Genomic DNA, 15,916 nt, shown 5'->3' with positions numbered 1-15,916 from the left:
CCCTCCACTAATCTACCTATCTTACCCACTTTTAGAATGAGAAGGAAGGTCTTTATCATATCAATTTGCAGACACCTAGTAATTGTTCATTATTAGAGGTTGATCAGCCACACCAAAGTCTACTAGTTTTGTGTGAACACATACTCTCAAGGTTTACAGAGTTGCCATCTCCTCTTTCCAACCTCTCTTTCCCAAATTTCTTTATAAATTACAGTTTGGTTGCTATGATTCATTCCACTCTGATGATGTAAATGGATGAGGCAAGCTGTGATTTACCTTATTTTTGTGATTCTAATTTTTGTAAACAGCTCACTAAATATGCATCTGATTATTATGCTGTTACATCTTCATTTTGATATTTTCTAACAATTTCATATTTTATTAGTCTCTTGCTCTTTTAACAAGAGTATTTTCCTTTGTGTGTGTGTGCGCGCACACGCTAGATATTGATTGGAAGGAAATATCACTTTCTCCACAAGGGGATGAAATCTGACAGTTAATTATAGTTACAAAACTCTAATCACAGGAAGATGTAGAACTCTTCACTTACTTCTCTTTCACTGCAGTCAGGAAGAAAGCTATGATTAAAACAATAATGGACATATGGTGAGGAGGAAAACAGAGCAATGATGGCATGTGAATATGTGATTTATTTTTTGGTACTAATGCGAGGAACTCCAGGTCATAGAGGACAGGACAAATTGTTTCAATGTGTGATCCTGCCTAGACATGCTGAGAATTCTCCTTAACATAATGTCTCCAAAGTGATCTTCCAAATATAACTAGAAGAATAAAATCACTGCTCTGTCCCTGAGATAGGAGAAAGGACACAGCACCTAAGAACTGTGGCAGACCCTGAAGAGGTAATTTCAACATGTTATCAGGGTGTTTGTGTTAATAGGTAACAAAGCTATTCCTTTTTTTTTTTTTTGGCTTAAGGTTCAAATACCTTCAGAAGAAGAAACAAAAAGACAAGCTCATTTACTTTGCTAAAGTGGTCCCCCTTTCAAGGTACTAAAAGCTTTTACAAAGGAATTTTATAGATAAGCCTTTGGTGATATTTATATGGTGACAGAATGTTTTCAGTTGTCTAGTTTGTCATCAGCCCTCCTAATCCATCATTACAGTTTGACTCTTGACTGATTTCCTGTCTTGCCAACTTGTGCCTAGTCTTTCTTTTTGCAGTTAATTAAATGTATGCCCCTGCTATAAAGCCTCAGTGACTTTTACTTTGGGTACAGTCTGTCAGTTACTGAATGATTGGCTCTCAACACAGACCTACCTTCCTTACTCTGCATTGGGGCATTGGGGTTCAGACCCTGTAAATCATTTTATTTCTGCCATGTGGCTCACTAGAAGAGACTAAAAGGAAGAAGGGAGAAGGAATTTACTCTTTCCTGTTTTGCTTTTTGTTGCTGTCAACATTGCTCCAGAATTACCTTTTTACTCTGTACACAGTGGTTAGTTTCAGTACTAGCAGTTTCTTCCAGTTTGCACTTTCATCCACACTCTCATAGCAGCCTGATTACATCCTTCAGAGACGCCATCTCCAGCAGTCAGCCTCCCTCTTCCCAGGTCTGGGTCACAGTTCCACAGGACTTCTCTTCCAAGCACTTAAATTCTAGTAATCCCAATGTCTTCTCTTGTTCCTCAGACCCAGGAATGGCAGCTCCTTCCTGCATTCACTTTCTCTATGAGACTTTGGTGTCCCCCTTTTGTCTTTCAAGTTCTTTAAGACTTGGTTAACAATTGTCCATATTAAGTTATCTTTGTTAAAATAACTAGATGCTTTCAATATCCTAACTGCATTCTGCCTGCAAAAAGTCAAACTTCTCCCTTAGTGCCCCAATTCACAGCTGCCCTCTAAGTTCTACCCCAGGTGACTCAGGCCAGTGCATGGTACATTCCCACATAGAGGCAGGAGAATGGGTTTAGTGGCCTCTCTGTACCCTTTCCCGCACTGGTATCGCTTATAGGTAGAATAATTTATATTCCCAGGGCGTTTTGTGAAAATTTTGTCTAAATTTATTCATAATCTCACAGGACCATCCAAATTTTGATTTCAAGCCTCAGGCTTCTGAGACATTAAACAATGTGCTAAGAAACTTTAGCACACCAGAAATAAGTTACATTTAAATGGTCAAGCAATTCCTTGGGAATGAAGCAGTTGAAGGCTAAATGAAGACAAATGGACTGTTTATACTTTGAGATTTACATAGTATACACATGGGAAATTCAGGTCCCTTCCAAGGAGTTGGTGTGTTTTATAAAGTGCACATAAATTTTCAACTTAGACCTAGATTTGTTTGATATGCGACTGAGGGATTTTTCTAAATAGCTATATTTGGGCCACAATTTTTAGTTTAGTTTACTATAATTTTTGTTCATAATAAAAAGAACAGTTTGTTCATTGTGTTTCTTTATTCGCATTAGTTACCAGAGACACATAAATTTATTGAAAAAATCTCATCATTCATCAGATGCCCACTGAATTCCTGAAAAATGTTTACATACCCCATCTTCCTAATCAGGGAGAGGGAGAAAGACAGGGCTGCATGAGGACAGTGGGGTGCGTGTGGTGCCTGCGGCAGGGCCTGAGAGAAAGGGAGGTGGTACTATTTTATATCTGTTTTTCAATTCAACTAAATGCTACATGAAAAGCATTTTATATAAATAGCTTTTGTAACTTCTGAAAGAGTCTAGTTGAGCCAGTCTTTCAGAGTGGCAAATGGGTTGGAATATTAGAAAATCTCATTTGTTAAATTAACATCAGAAATTCTAAAATTGGGATATGAATGTGTGTGTATGTGTGTATTACTAAGTTCATCTAATCACAAGTTATTTATATCATGGTAAAAAGGGTGAGTTTACTTTATATTAATATATATGTGTGTGTGACTATGTGTATATGTATTTATGAACACACACACACACACACACACACACACATTTTTTGGAGTATTTGTGAGTTTAGGGCAAAAATTAGTGGAAACAGTTTCCATGTACTCCCCCCCTTAACAACAGCTGTTGCTGGGTTTTTTTGTTTGATTCTTTGTCTGTTTTTTTTTTTTTTAATGGAGGAGAACTAAACTAGATTTAATTCAACTCTTTAGAGGAGAAAACAAAAAATTTAAAATAAGTCATAAGAAATGCTTTCATGTATTACTATCTCAAACCATTGTCAATGTTTTACAAAATGCTCACACAGCAAACATGAAAAACTTGAATACATTCTTCTTTTTAAACTCTGCTGCAGTAAATAAAACATTAGCAAGTATACAAATTTCTTCTGTACCAACTGTAATAGTAGAATTATCACTAGTTTTTATGAAGTTGTTCATATTTAATTTTATTTATACACTTTTAATGACATCAGTGTCAATACAACATTTCCCACCAAAGTACTATATTTGTTACAATCGATGAACCTACATTGACACGTCATTATTACCCAAAGTCTGCAGTTTACATTAAGCTTCACTGTTGGTGGTGTGCATTCTATTGGTTTTTCCAAATATATAATGACATTTATCCTCCGTTATAGTATCATGCAGTATAGTTTCGCTATCCTAAAAGGCCTCCATGCTCTGCCTACTCACCTCCTCCTCCCTGTTAACCCCTGGCAACCACTAATCTTTTTATTGTCTCTATAGTTTTTGCTGTTCCAGAATATCATATTGTTGGAATCATGCAATATGTAGCCTTTCAGATTGATTTCTTTCCCTTAGTAATATGCATTTGAGTTTTCTCCATGTCTTTTCATGGCCTGATAGATTTTCGTTTGTTTGTTTGTTTGTTTGTTTGTTTGTTTGTTTTTGAGCATTGGGTAATATTCTGTTGTCTGGATGTACTACGGTTTGTTTAACTAATTCACCTACTGAAGGACATCTCGTTTGCTTCCAAGGTTTGGCAATTACGAATAAAGCTACTATAAACATCCATGAGCAGGTTTTTGTGTGGGTATAAGCTTAATCGTTTGGATAAATACCAAGAAGTGTGGTTGCTGGATCATATGGTAAGAGCATGCTTAGTTGTTCTTTTTTTAATTTATTTATTTTAATTAGTTTCAAGTATACCGTACATTGGTTACACATCTATATAGTTTATTAAATGATCCCCCCAAATTCTCCTTCCTCCCCAACCCTCCACATAGCCAAAGTATTAATGCTAACTGCATTCCCTATGTAGTGCTCCCCATTCCCGTGACCATCCATCAGCTACTAATTTGTACTTCTTTAACCCTTCATTGCTTTCTCCCAGCCCCCTAAACCCCTTCCCCTCTGTTCATCAACAAATTTACCACTGTATTTGTGAGTCTGTTTTTGATTAGTTTGTTCTTTTAATTCCTTAGATTCCTCATATAGTGAAATCATATAGTATTTATCTTTCTCTGACTTAAATATCTTCTAGGTTCATCAAAACACCTTTTTCCATCCCCTTCCTTTTCATATGTAGGGGTCTTGTTTTCTTATCCTTTCAGCCACTCGTCTTTTGGTTGAGCACTTAATTCTTTTCCTTTTAAGGTACTTATTGATAGGAATGTAGTTACCATTCTTTATTCCTGTTTTTGATACATGTTTTTCTTCTTAAAGAACTTCCTCCAACATTTCCTTTAATACTGGCTTGTGGTGTTGATAAATTCCTTTAGCTTATTTTTGTCTGGGAAGCTCTTTACCCATCCTTCAACTCTAAATGATAGCTTTGTGGATAAAGTATCCTTGGTTGCAGATCCTGGGTCTTATCCTGTCAAATATTTTTTGCCAAGTCCTTCTGCCCTGCATAGTTTCCTTTGAGAAACCAGCTGCCAGTCTTATGGGTGTTTCTCATAGATAATTATCTGTTTTTCTCTTGCTGCTTTTAATATTCTTTCTTTGTATTTAAACTTTAGCATTTTAATTATGATGTGTCTTGGTGTGGGCCTCATTGGATTCCTGGTTTTTGGAATTCTCTGAGCTTCCTGAGGTTTTATGTCCATTTCCTTTGCCAAGTTAGGGAAGTTTCCCACCATTATTTCTTCAAACGGCTGTTCAACATCTTGATTTTCTTCAGTTACTCTGATCAGACAGATATTTGGATCCTTAATAGTGTCCCATATGCTCCTTAAATTATTTTTATAGTCTTGGCCTCTTATCTCTCTCTTGCCATTCTGATTGCATGTCCTGGCTTTCTTGTTCTTTAGATAGGGTATTTGATCCTTTTCTCTATTCACTTTGTTTATTCCCTTGTTTATTCCACTTAAGATACTTCTCATATCATATAATATGTTCTTCATTTCAAACTGGTTCCTTTTATAACTTTCAGTTTTATGGGTTTTATCTCTTTGTTGAAATTCTCACTGAATTTATCTACACTTCCCAGAAATTCATTGAGCATCTTTATAACCAGTGTTTCAAATTCTGCATCTGTTAGATTATATAACTCCATTATATCTAGATCTCTGTTCTGTTCTCTCATATGGTTTCTGCTTCTTTGTCTTTCCATTTTGGCTGCCTTTCCGTGTCTGTTTCTATGTACTAAAAAAAAAGTCCTAATTCTCCTGGTCTTATTAGCGTAGATTTGTGAAGTAGGTGTCTAATGGCACAGTCCTGAGAGGGGTTCAGCTGTAGGTCAAATTTAACTCAAGCCTCTACCCCTTTGGGCTACCTGTTAAGATTCAGCAAGCAATCCACAGATACTATGCTCATAGTTGCCTCAAAAGGCATACCAGGAACCAAGGCTGCCTCCAGGGCAAGGAGCACCTGACTCACTGAGGATACACCTGGATGTGGTTTGGGTGGGGCAGTGAGTTGGGAGAGGTGGAGTTTCAGGAAATCCTCTTGGCAGAGTGATCTCTGTTATCCAGTACGATGATGTCACAGCTATGGCTGTGCTGTGTCCAGCTCACTGGTAGGGAAGAGGGCTCAACAGGAAACGATGGATACCACCAGCACTTCTGTACAGAGCAAGTCTTTCCTCAGCCCTCTCTCCAACAATGTCTCCCTGTAAATCCCTGGTTTCCCCTGCATGCAACCGAATCAATACTGCTGCTCAGAGCAAGCAGATCTGTCACCACAAAAATCCACTCATGGAGGCAGCCCCTTTAAGAGGCATCTGTTGCTACTGCTGCCTCAGCCTCCGCCTCACTCACCCAATGAAGACTGGGCAGCCCAGCATCCTCTCCCTGTCCTACCTTCTGCCATTGCAGGGTGCTTTCTTGGATTTCTCCCAAGTTGTATGGCTTGTTCATCTAGATCTCAGGTGATTTTTCCTTGCTGCTGCTCCTTGTTTCCACACAACTTCGATTTGGTTGCCAGAGGGATGAACAGAGCCTCTATCATCTATGCCATTTTTTCCCCTCTGAGTATGTGTAGTTTTGTAGGAAACTACCACACTGTTTTCCAAAGTGGTTGTACTGTTTTGCATTCCCAGCAGCAATGAGTGAGAGTTCCTGTTGCTCCATGGTCTTGCCATTATTTGGTGTCATCAGTGTTCCAGACTTTTCCCATTATAATTTTTAACAAAAGTAATTTTTGTTTGTAAGCACTAACTAGGTGTCAGGCTTATTTTAAGTGTTTTCCAACTAGTCTTATTTAATCTTCATAACCCCACTATGAAAAAGATTCTATCATTATTCTCATTTTATAGATGATAAAACTGAGGAAGAAAGAAGTTATATACTAGGCCTATGGTCACAGCTAGTAAGTGGAAGCATTGGAATTCTAACTTAGGAAGACCCTCTCTCTTAACCATTAGTCTATACTTTCTCTCAAATATAAACTATAACTTTACAAGTAGTAAAAATACCTTATTTCATTATTTCCTCTCTCTCTTCAAAATATTTTTTATTTCTTTTAGCATTAAAATTCTTTGTACATTATCAAAATGGAAAGTCCAGTGCAAAGTTGTCTTGTCAAGTTCAGGAATTATATTTTCATATCTCTATTAATTTATAGCTATCCAAACACCAGTGTAGTACCTTTGGTTCTCATTCTTTATTTATTTACAAGAAATTTCTCCTTTTAAATGTCCTTAAGAGATGACATAAGGTTCAGATTCATATTATTAATTATGACAGCAGAGCTATCAGTAGAACTCACTCAAAATATACAGTCTCTAAATTGGATTTGCTAAAAATACTAATACGTTTTTAAAATACTGTGTTATTGTATCTTCCGGAATCTAGTTAGAGAAGGATGCATAAAAACAGCATTTACCAGGCACCTGCTGTATGTCTCAGTACTAAAATCTTGTCCTTAGTCTGCAGCATTAGCATCATCTGGGAGCCTATTAAAAATGCAGAATCACAGACCACTTCCCAGATATACTAAATTAGAATCTGAATTTTAAAACTAACCTTTAGGAGATGCATACAAACACAGTAAAACTTAAGACACATCGTAGCAGAGAACCATAGTATGTGGCCATACCCCCAGTTACCACACTTCAGTTATCACATTCCCAGTAGGGAAATCATTCTAATACCACCAAGACAAACAGAAGCTAGTGACCTTCATCCACCTAAGCTCATCTTATTCTGTCAGATCAAAAGAGACATGACTATCATCAGGTTCAGAGTAGAAAAATTTTGCTGGTAAAATATTCACTGATTAGACCACAAGTTAAGGAAGTTTCCACTTCAACTTAAAGGCAATGAGAATTTATTTTTAAAAAATTTAAGAAGAGAAATCATATGGTAATATTTTAAAAGATCAATCTGGCTAAAGGAAGGACAACAAGTAAGATGTGGATAACCCTTGAGCCAGATGCAAAATTAATGTCAGAGAGAAGTAGTGATGGCCTGAGTGAGCAATAACTGGGAGTGGAAATATATAGATGGACTCTATAGGCATTGTAAAAGTAGACTGTCAATAATTGGTGATTAATTAGAATATGAGCTATGAGGAAGAGGAAGGAGATAAATAAGGCTTAGGTTTCTTGGCAAAAATATTTTTAAAAAAAGAAATAATTTGAACCAAACATTTAATCTTAATAATTTTTTTCTTTTTCAATTACAGTTAAAATACAATATTATATTAGTTTAAGGTGTATAACATAGAGGTTACATATTTACATAACTTACAAAGTGATCAGCATGATAGATCTGGTACCCATCTGATGCCATGCACAGTTATTACAATTTTATTGACTATATTCCTTATGCTGTACTTTATATCCCTGTGATTATTTTTATGACTGGAAATTTGCTCATCTTAATCCCTTCACCTTTTTTAATTCATCCCCCAAACCCCCACCCACCTAAGAAGTATCATTTTATCCTCTGTGTCTGTGAGCTTGTTTCTGTTTTTCTCATTCATTTACTTTGTTTTTTAGATGCCACATATAAGTGAAATTATATGGTGTTTGTCCTCTGATTTATTTTATTTAACATAATACTCTCTAGGTCTATCTATGTTGTTGAAGATGGCAAGATTTCATTTTCTTATGGCAGAGTAATGTTCCATTGTATATATGTACCATCTCTTCTTTATTCATTCATCTATTGATGAACACTTAGGTTGCTTCCATATCTTGGCCATTATAAATAATGCTGCCATGAATGTATGAATGCATATGTCTTTTTAAATTAGTGTTTTGAGTTTCTTAGATGAATGTCTCTTGTTATAACCTTTGTTTTAAAGTCTATTTTGTCTGATATAAGTATTGCTACCCTAGATTTTTTTTATTTCCATTTTTATAAAATATCTTTTTTCTATTCCTTTACTTTATGTCTGTGTCTTTCAATCTGAAGTCTGGCAGGCAGCATATGTATGAGTCTTATTTTCTTATCTGTTCAGCTAATGTATGTCTTTTGATTGGACCACTTAATCCATTTACATTTAAAGTAATTATCAATAGGTATGTAGTTATTATTCATATTTTTAACTTTTCCTCCTCCTTCTCGTTTTCCTCTTCCTCCTCTGCTTTCTTCTCCTCCTCCAAGCAGTCCCTTTAGCATTTCTTGTAATACTAGTTTGTTGGTAATAAACTCCTTTAACCTTTTCTTGTCTGGGAATCTATCTGTCCTTTGAATCTAAATTATAGCTTTGCTGGGTAGAGTAATCTTGGTTGTAGGCCCTTGCATTTCTTCACTTTGAATATTTCAGATCAACACTAAACCTTTAAATAGTATTATACTAGCCCAAGAATGAACATGCCAATCAAAAGAACTAAAAAGAAAGACCAAAAGTAGAATCAATTACTTGTTACAAATTTTATTACGATGATGATATTAAACCTATTAAGGAAAGTATGAATTATTCAATGAATTACCTTGAAGTGAATGGCTAATTACTAGAGGGAGTGGGGAAAATTAACACCCTCTCTCATGCCAAACATGAGATTAAAATAGATTGAAAAGTTGCATATTTTTAAAAAAATCATTAAAGATCTAGAATTTAAAAATAGATGAACAGTAAATTGATCAGGTACAGAAAGCTATTCTAAAACATAAAAGAAAAAAGTAAAAATCATAAAGAAAAAGGTTGATAGATTTAATTACATACAGGTTAAAAACATCTGTATTGCAAAAAACTTTAAAGGCAACCAGCTGAAGATAATAAAGATGTCTTACTGATTGAAAGAAACAGACTGGATAACTAATAAAAAATAGTAAAGAGGATAGGAAATTTAGTAAAAATATATGATTAGTAAAAGAAAAGAAAATTTACTGGTAATCATAGAAATAAAAAAATAAGGTAATGAGACAATATTTCCGTTGTTAAATTGGATTACAATTCCTATTTGTTCCTGTTGCAATAAAATTAGTAATTTCCACACACTGCAGATTAACATATAAGAAAACAACTTGGCAACCTGTTTATAGTCACTGACCTTAAAATTATTCTACCCATTTTAGGAATTGATCCTAAGAAGATTAGAACTGCATAATAATTTATGATGTACAAGAGCATCCATTTCAGCTTCCAGAAATGAAAAACCCAGAACAAAGTGACTAATAGTAGGGACTTGCCTAACTAAATTACAATTACACACTTTAATATAATATTTAACAGCCATTTAAAAATCATATTTTCAAAGGATATTTAATAATGTAAAAAATATATTTAAAATATAAAATAAAAAGATATAAATGGTATATTCGTTTTTTAAAATATTTTTTAAATGCCTGCTTTATGTAAGGTATTGTCTCACAGTATAATCACTGTATGGTTTGTTTTACATATAGAAAGAATTGCAACTTTGTAAAAATTACATGTTACATATGTATGTGTAATACATCTACATACATATATCCATAAAATGTTTATGCAGAGGAATACACCACAAAATTTGAACAATAGTTGCATCTGAATGATGGCATGTTCATTTATTTAAAATTTTTTATTCATCCATTTCTGTGCTTTCCAGTTTTCTACAATGGGCATGCGTTAATTCATTTTTAAAATAATAACGAATTCCAATTTTTAAAATTTCACTGTAAACAAGGGAGGAAACTTTTTTCTTTGTTCACCATAGTTTAGAGGAAACAACTGGCATTGTAAAAGAGCAATTGACTTCATAAAAAGGAACAATAAAGAAAATAATTACTAATAAAAGAAAGAGAAAGGAAAAAGTCTATCAGACTCTGCAGAGTAAAGGCCCTTGACCCTTACAGGCAGGTGGCTCTTTTCCACCTGGCCCAGAGCACCACAGGACCTCTGATGTGCACCCTGGCTTCTTGAATCGAGATTCCAACTGAGTGTCCTTGGTAAAGAAATCCCCTTTATCAGATGACACACTTGGTATGGTATAAAGTAATTCAAATTTGGCTTTTTAATAAATGGATTGATAATGACTAATTCTGTACCCAGTTCAGATCTCTTTTTACCTCTTCAGTAGGAAATCTTAAGTAAGTCGACGTGCGCTTTGTGGGTAAATTTGGAATATCCAGAATTTTAGCCATGAGAGAGAATTTCTCCAAATTGAAGGGTTGCAATGACCTCACAGGATTAGAATTGTAACTTTCTGCCTAAGAGTTTGATGTTTTTGTTCCCTCAGGAGTAAATAATACCTGGTGTCACCACAGGCTACTTACTATGTTTTCAGTTATGAATCTCTTCTGACACGGTGTCACTTAACCCCATTCCATGCATTTGGACATCAAAGATTAGAGAACATTGGCGAGTTGTCAAAGATCACATAAGAGGCAAAGAGGATAGCGCCCTGAACCTAGCAGGATGTGCCCCTCCCACCCCTGACACGCTAAATACATGCTGTTCCTACTAATATACCATCTAATGAGTATTTACGGTGTATTTAGCATGGTGCTAGATGTGTTTATTTCTAATACTTATAGAAACCCAGCTATGAGCTGCATTTTACTCATAGAAGAGAAGTTGAGGTGCAGTGATAGTAAGTAACTGGCCTAATCTCACTCACCTAACAGATGCCAGGATGAGACATCATATCATGCATGGCAAATATTAACATTTCCAGATCTTTGTGAGGAAGCTCATTATTGCAGATTCTCACAAAGAAAAAAACACAAATTATTCCCTAGGCCAAGGATCCAATGCCCAGTTACGCTTTATGTTTGTTTAAGCTCACTCAACATGCTTAGTGTACCCTCCTCTTCTCTGTTAGTTGCTTACAGTAAAATCCTATTCAAATCCTGCCCTCAGGCATAGGATGTTATAGTAGTTTTTCTACACTGAAATACACTATGAACCACTGTGTACAAATGATGAGACATGCACTATAGAAAAGCCTGGGATAATCAAATGTAATTTTTATACTTACCTAACCTTCTTGTTCAGAATTTATTTAGTTTTATAAAATTATCTTCTTTTATATTATCTAAAGCAAACTGAACTCACACTTAAAGGCAGCACTCAACCACCCAAAGAAATACAGCATGAGTCACAGTGTAATTTTAAATTTCTAGTGGCCCCATTAAAAAACATGAAAATAACTAGGTAAAATTAATTTTAATGTTGGCCCACGCTTTGAGCCACACTTCTTTTGCTCAGGCCCGCTTCCATGTCTGGAAGCGAACTTTCCCTTCTAATAAAGTTTTTCTTTTCTGTTAAAAAAAATTAATTTTAATGTTTTATTTAATCAAATATATCTAAAATATCATTAGAGCAATACTCAATTTTAAAACATTAATGAATTACTTTACCTTTTTTGCATTGTCTTCAAAACCCAGTGAGTATTTTAAATAAGCATATCACAGTTCAGATGAGCCACAGTCAGGTGCTCAATAGCTACATATGATTAGCGTCTAGTGTGTTGTACAATGTATCTCTACAAGGATCTTGTTAGTTTAACTCATTATGTAAGAATATTGAGGAAGTAATATCAATGATGGATTGAGGTATTAGTCTGGTATTTGTCCAATTGGATTTTACTCAGACAATACTGCATCTTTGAGAATCAGCTATCACAAATATCTTTCTGGGTTTTTTTAAAATTATTATTATTTATTGTGGTAAGAAGACTTAACATGAGATCTACCCTTATGCTACCCCAGCATTCTTCTAATTGGCCCCTCACATCTCTCCCTTTCCCCTCTCCAACCCATTCTCCACATGGCACCAGAATATCTTGCAGTTCTTTGAATTCTCCTCCCCACCAAGAGTCTGCACATCCTTTTCCCTCTACCTAGGACCCTTTCCCTACTACCATTCTTGGCCTCTTTGCCAGGTTGACTCCTGCTAGCTCTCAGCTTCATCATCACTTCTTTAGAAAATTCTTCTCTGATCACCTCCCCAATTATAAGTCTCCTGTAACATTCTCAATGGCAGCTCATGCCTATCAATTATACCACTCATTATCTAACTTATTTGATTAATATCTGTTTTCTCCAGTAGAATATAAGCTTCACAAAGACAGAGATGGGATCTTCTTTGGCCAGCATAGGGTCTAACATACAGTAGGATTTCCATAAATGTGTGATGAGTGAATACCAATCAAGATGTCTCAGATTAAATCTATGCATGCACCATGATGCTCCAAATAAGCAAAAACAGGAATGCCTATGAATACCTTTTGGAGAATTATTTTTAAAATGACTGTCTTTGAGAAGAAATTAAGATTTTTAACTTTGTGACCCCTGATTCTTGGTGTGTAAATGAAAGAACTACTTGGAATGAATTTGAGTCTCATCACTGCTCTTAAGGTTTTGAGTATGTCTCAATTTGTTGTATGACATTTCTCCCTTTACAAATTTTAAACTTTAAAATAAAAAAGAGAATGTTTCACTCACAGCCTAAAACATAGAATCCTGTAAGCCAGGAGGAGAGCAAGATTTCAACTCTGAATTTCCTTCAGGAAGTCGTCATTATATTAAAGTTAAAATGTGGAGAAAAATATTTATTTTCTATGTGAAACTCAGAAACTATTATTTTCCATACTTAATTTTTTCTTTTATTGGGGTCCTTAGCAAAAAATGTTACCTTTTTCTAAGATACACTTATGAAAAATGACTGTAATTGGTAGTGACTAAGCATTCTTTGGTCTATTATTTCACTGCTCTGAAAGAGTTCTAATTAATGGTTTGTTGTTTTCTGTGAGAAACAAATACTTTATGTCTGAGACAGTAAAAATCCCTGAGATAAAATGTACAATAATTAAGAGAACCTGAAAGTAGTTTTCCCTAGGAATTGAACTCATTTTCTGAGAAATTCAATGAGTCTGCTTCACCAGAAAAAAATTTATTGCCAGCACTCTGTTTACAGATTTCCTTATATCCATAAGATCTCTTATTCCATAAAAGCAGGCAGTTTTGAGCTTTGACATACTTCAGCCTACTAACAGCAGGAAAACAATCCACCCATTCCAATTTCAGTATCATATAGCAAAAATTGTCTTGAGCCCAATAAAGGCTCAGAAACTTACCTTTTCCTCTCTTCTCCTCTTTAATTATGATCGTGTGAACTCTGTTAGAAAAGCAAAGCAAAAATGAAATTCTGCTTTCAGCCCAAAGGCCATGTCACCTTTTATGAAACTGAGCTTAACTGGGATCAAAGAGGTTTATTTAGTTCTACAGTAGATTTCGTGCAATGAGTATCTGTCTCCAAAGAAGTTAACCTGAGGTCAGGCACCTAGGTAGTAGAGGAAGGTACGAATCTGATTTAAAAGACTTTTTGTTCAATCTTTTATATGCTAAAGTTTTAAGGATATTGTCCCATCAGCCCAAGTTCTTTACCATTATTTCTAATACAGGCACACCTTATTATTGCACTTTGCTTTATTGTGTTTCACAGATACTGTATTTATTTCAAATTGAAGATTTATGACAATCCTGCATTGAACATGTCTATCAGCACCATCTTAACAATACTCATGTCTCTGTGTCACATTTTGATAATTATTGCAATATTTCAAACCTTGTTATTATTACCACTATTATATTATTATTATTATATTTGTTATGGTGATTTGTGATGAGTGATCTTTGATATTAGTATTATAATGGTTTTGGGGCACCACAAACCACACTCACATAAAATGGCAAACTTAATTGATAAGTGTTGTGTATGTTCTGGCTGCTCAACCAACTGACTATTAACTTGTTTTTTTCTCTCTCTCTCCTTGGACCCCCTGTTCCCTGAGACACAATAATATTGAAGTTAAACTAATTAATAACCTTACAATGATCTTCAAGCACTTAAGTAAAATGGAGGATCACATACCTCTTACTTCAAATCAAAAGCTAGAAATCATTAAGCTTAAGAAGGAATAGAGAAAGCTGAGATGAGCCAAAAGCCAGACCTCTTGTACCAGTTAGCCAAGTTGTGAATGCAAAGGAAAAGTTCCTGAAGGAAATTAAAAGTGCTACTCCAGTGATTACATGAATGATAAAAAAGTAAAATAGCCTTATTGCTGATGTAAACAAAGTTTTAGTGGCCTGGTTAGAATATCAAACCAGCCAAAGCCTAATCCAGAGCAAGGCCCCAATTCTCTTTCAGGTTTATGAAGGCTGAGGCGAGGAAGTTGCAGAAGAAAAATCTGAAGCTACCAAAGATTGGCTCATGACATTTAAGTAAAGAAGCCATCTTCATAACAAAAATGCAAACTCAGGCAACAAGTACTGATGTAAAAATAGCAGCAAGCTATCCAGGAGATCTAGCTAAGGTAATAAATGAAGGTAGCTACACTAAACAACAGATTTTCAATGTAGATGAACAATCTTCTATTAGAAGAAAACATCCAGGATTTTTCATAACTAGAGAGGAGAAGTCAATGCCTGACTTCAAAGCCTCAAAGGACATGCTGACTTTCTTTTTAGAGGTTAATGCAGCTTGTGACTTTAGGTTGAAGCCATACTCATTTGCCATTCCATAAATCCTGGAACCCTTAGGAATCATGCTATATCTACTCTGCATATGCTGTATAAATGGATGATACCACATCTGTTTACAACATAATTTACTGAATAATTTATGTCCACTATTAAGACCTGCTGCTCAGAAAAAAAAAAAAAAAAGACTCCTTTCAAAATATTATCTCCCAAGAGCTCTGATAGAGATATACAATGAGATTGATGTCGTTTACATGCCTTTTAACACAACATCCATTCTGCAGTCCATGGATCAAGGAGTAGTTTTGACTTCAAGTATCACATTTAAGAAATATACTTTGTAAGGTTATAGCTGCCATAGACAGTGATTTCTCTGACGAATTTTGGCAAAATAAATTGAAAACCTTCTGGAAAGAATTCACAATTCTAAGTGTCATTAAGAACATTTGTGATTCATGAGAAGAGGTCAAACTATCAACATTAACAGTAGTTTGAAAGTTGATTACTACCCTCATGGATGAACTTGAAGAGTTCCAGACTGCAGTGGGTAAATTAACTGCAGATGTGATAGAAATAGCAAGAGAAATAGAATTAGAAGTGAGCATGAAGATGTAACTGACCTGTTGCAATTTCATGATAAAACTTTAGCAGATGAGGAATTGCTTCTTATGTATGAGAAAAGAATGTGGTTTC

Source organism: Rousettus aegyptiacus, unplaced genomic scaffold, assembly GCF_014176215.1.
Source record: "Rousettus aegyptiacus isolate mRouAeg1 unplaced genomic scaffold, mRouAeg1.p scaffold_m13_p_11, whole genome shotgun sequence".
NCBI lineage: Eukaryota > Metazoa > Chordata > Mammalia > Chiroptera > Pteropodidae > Rousettus > Rousettus aegyptiacus.
The sequence above is the reverse complement of the archived record's forward strand: the minus strand, read 5'-3'. Positions refer to the sequence as shown.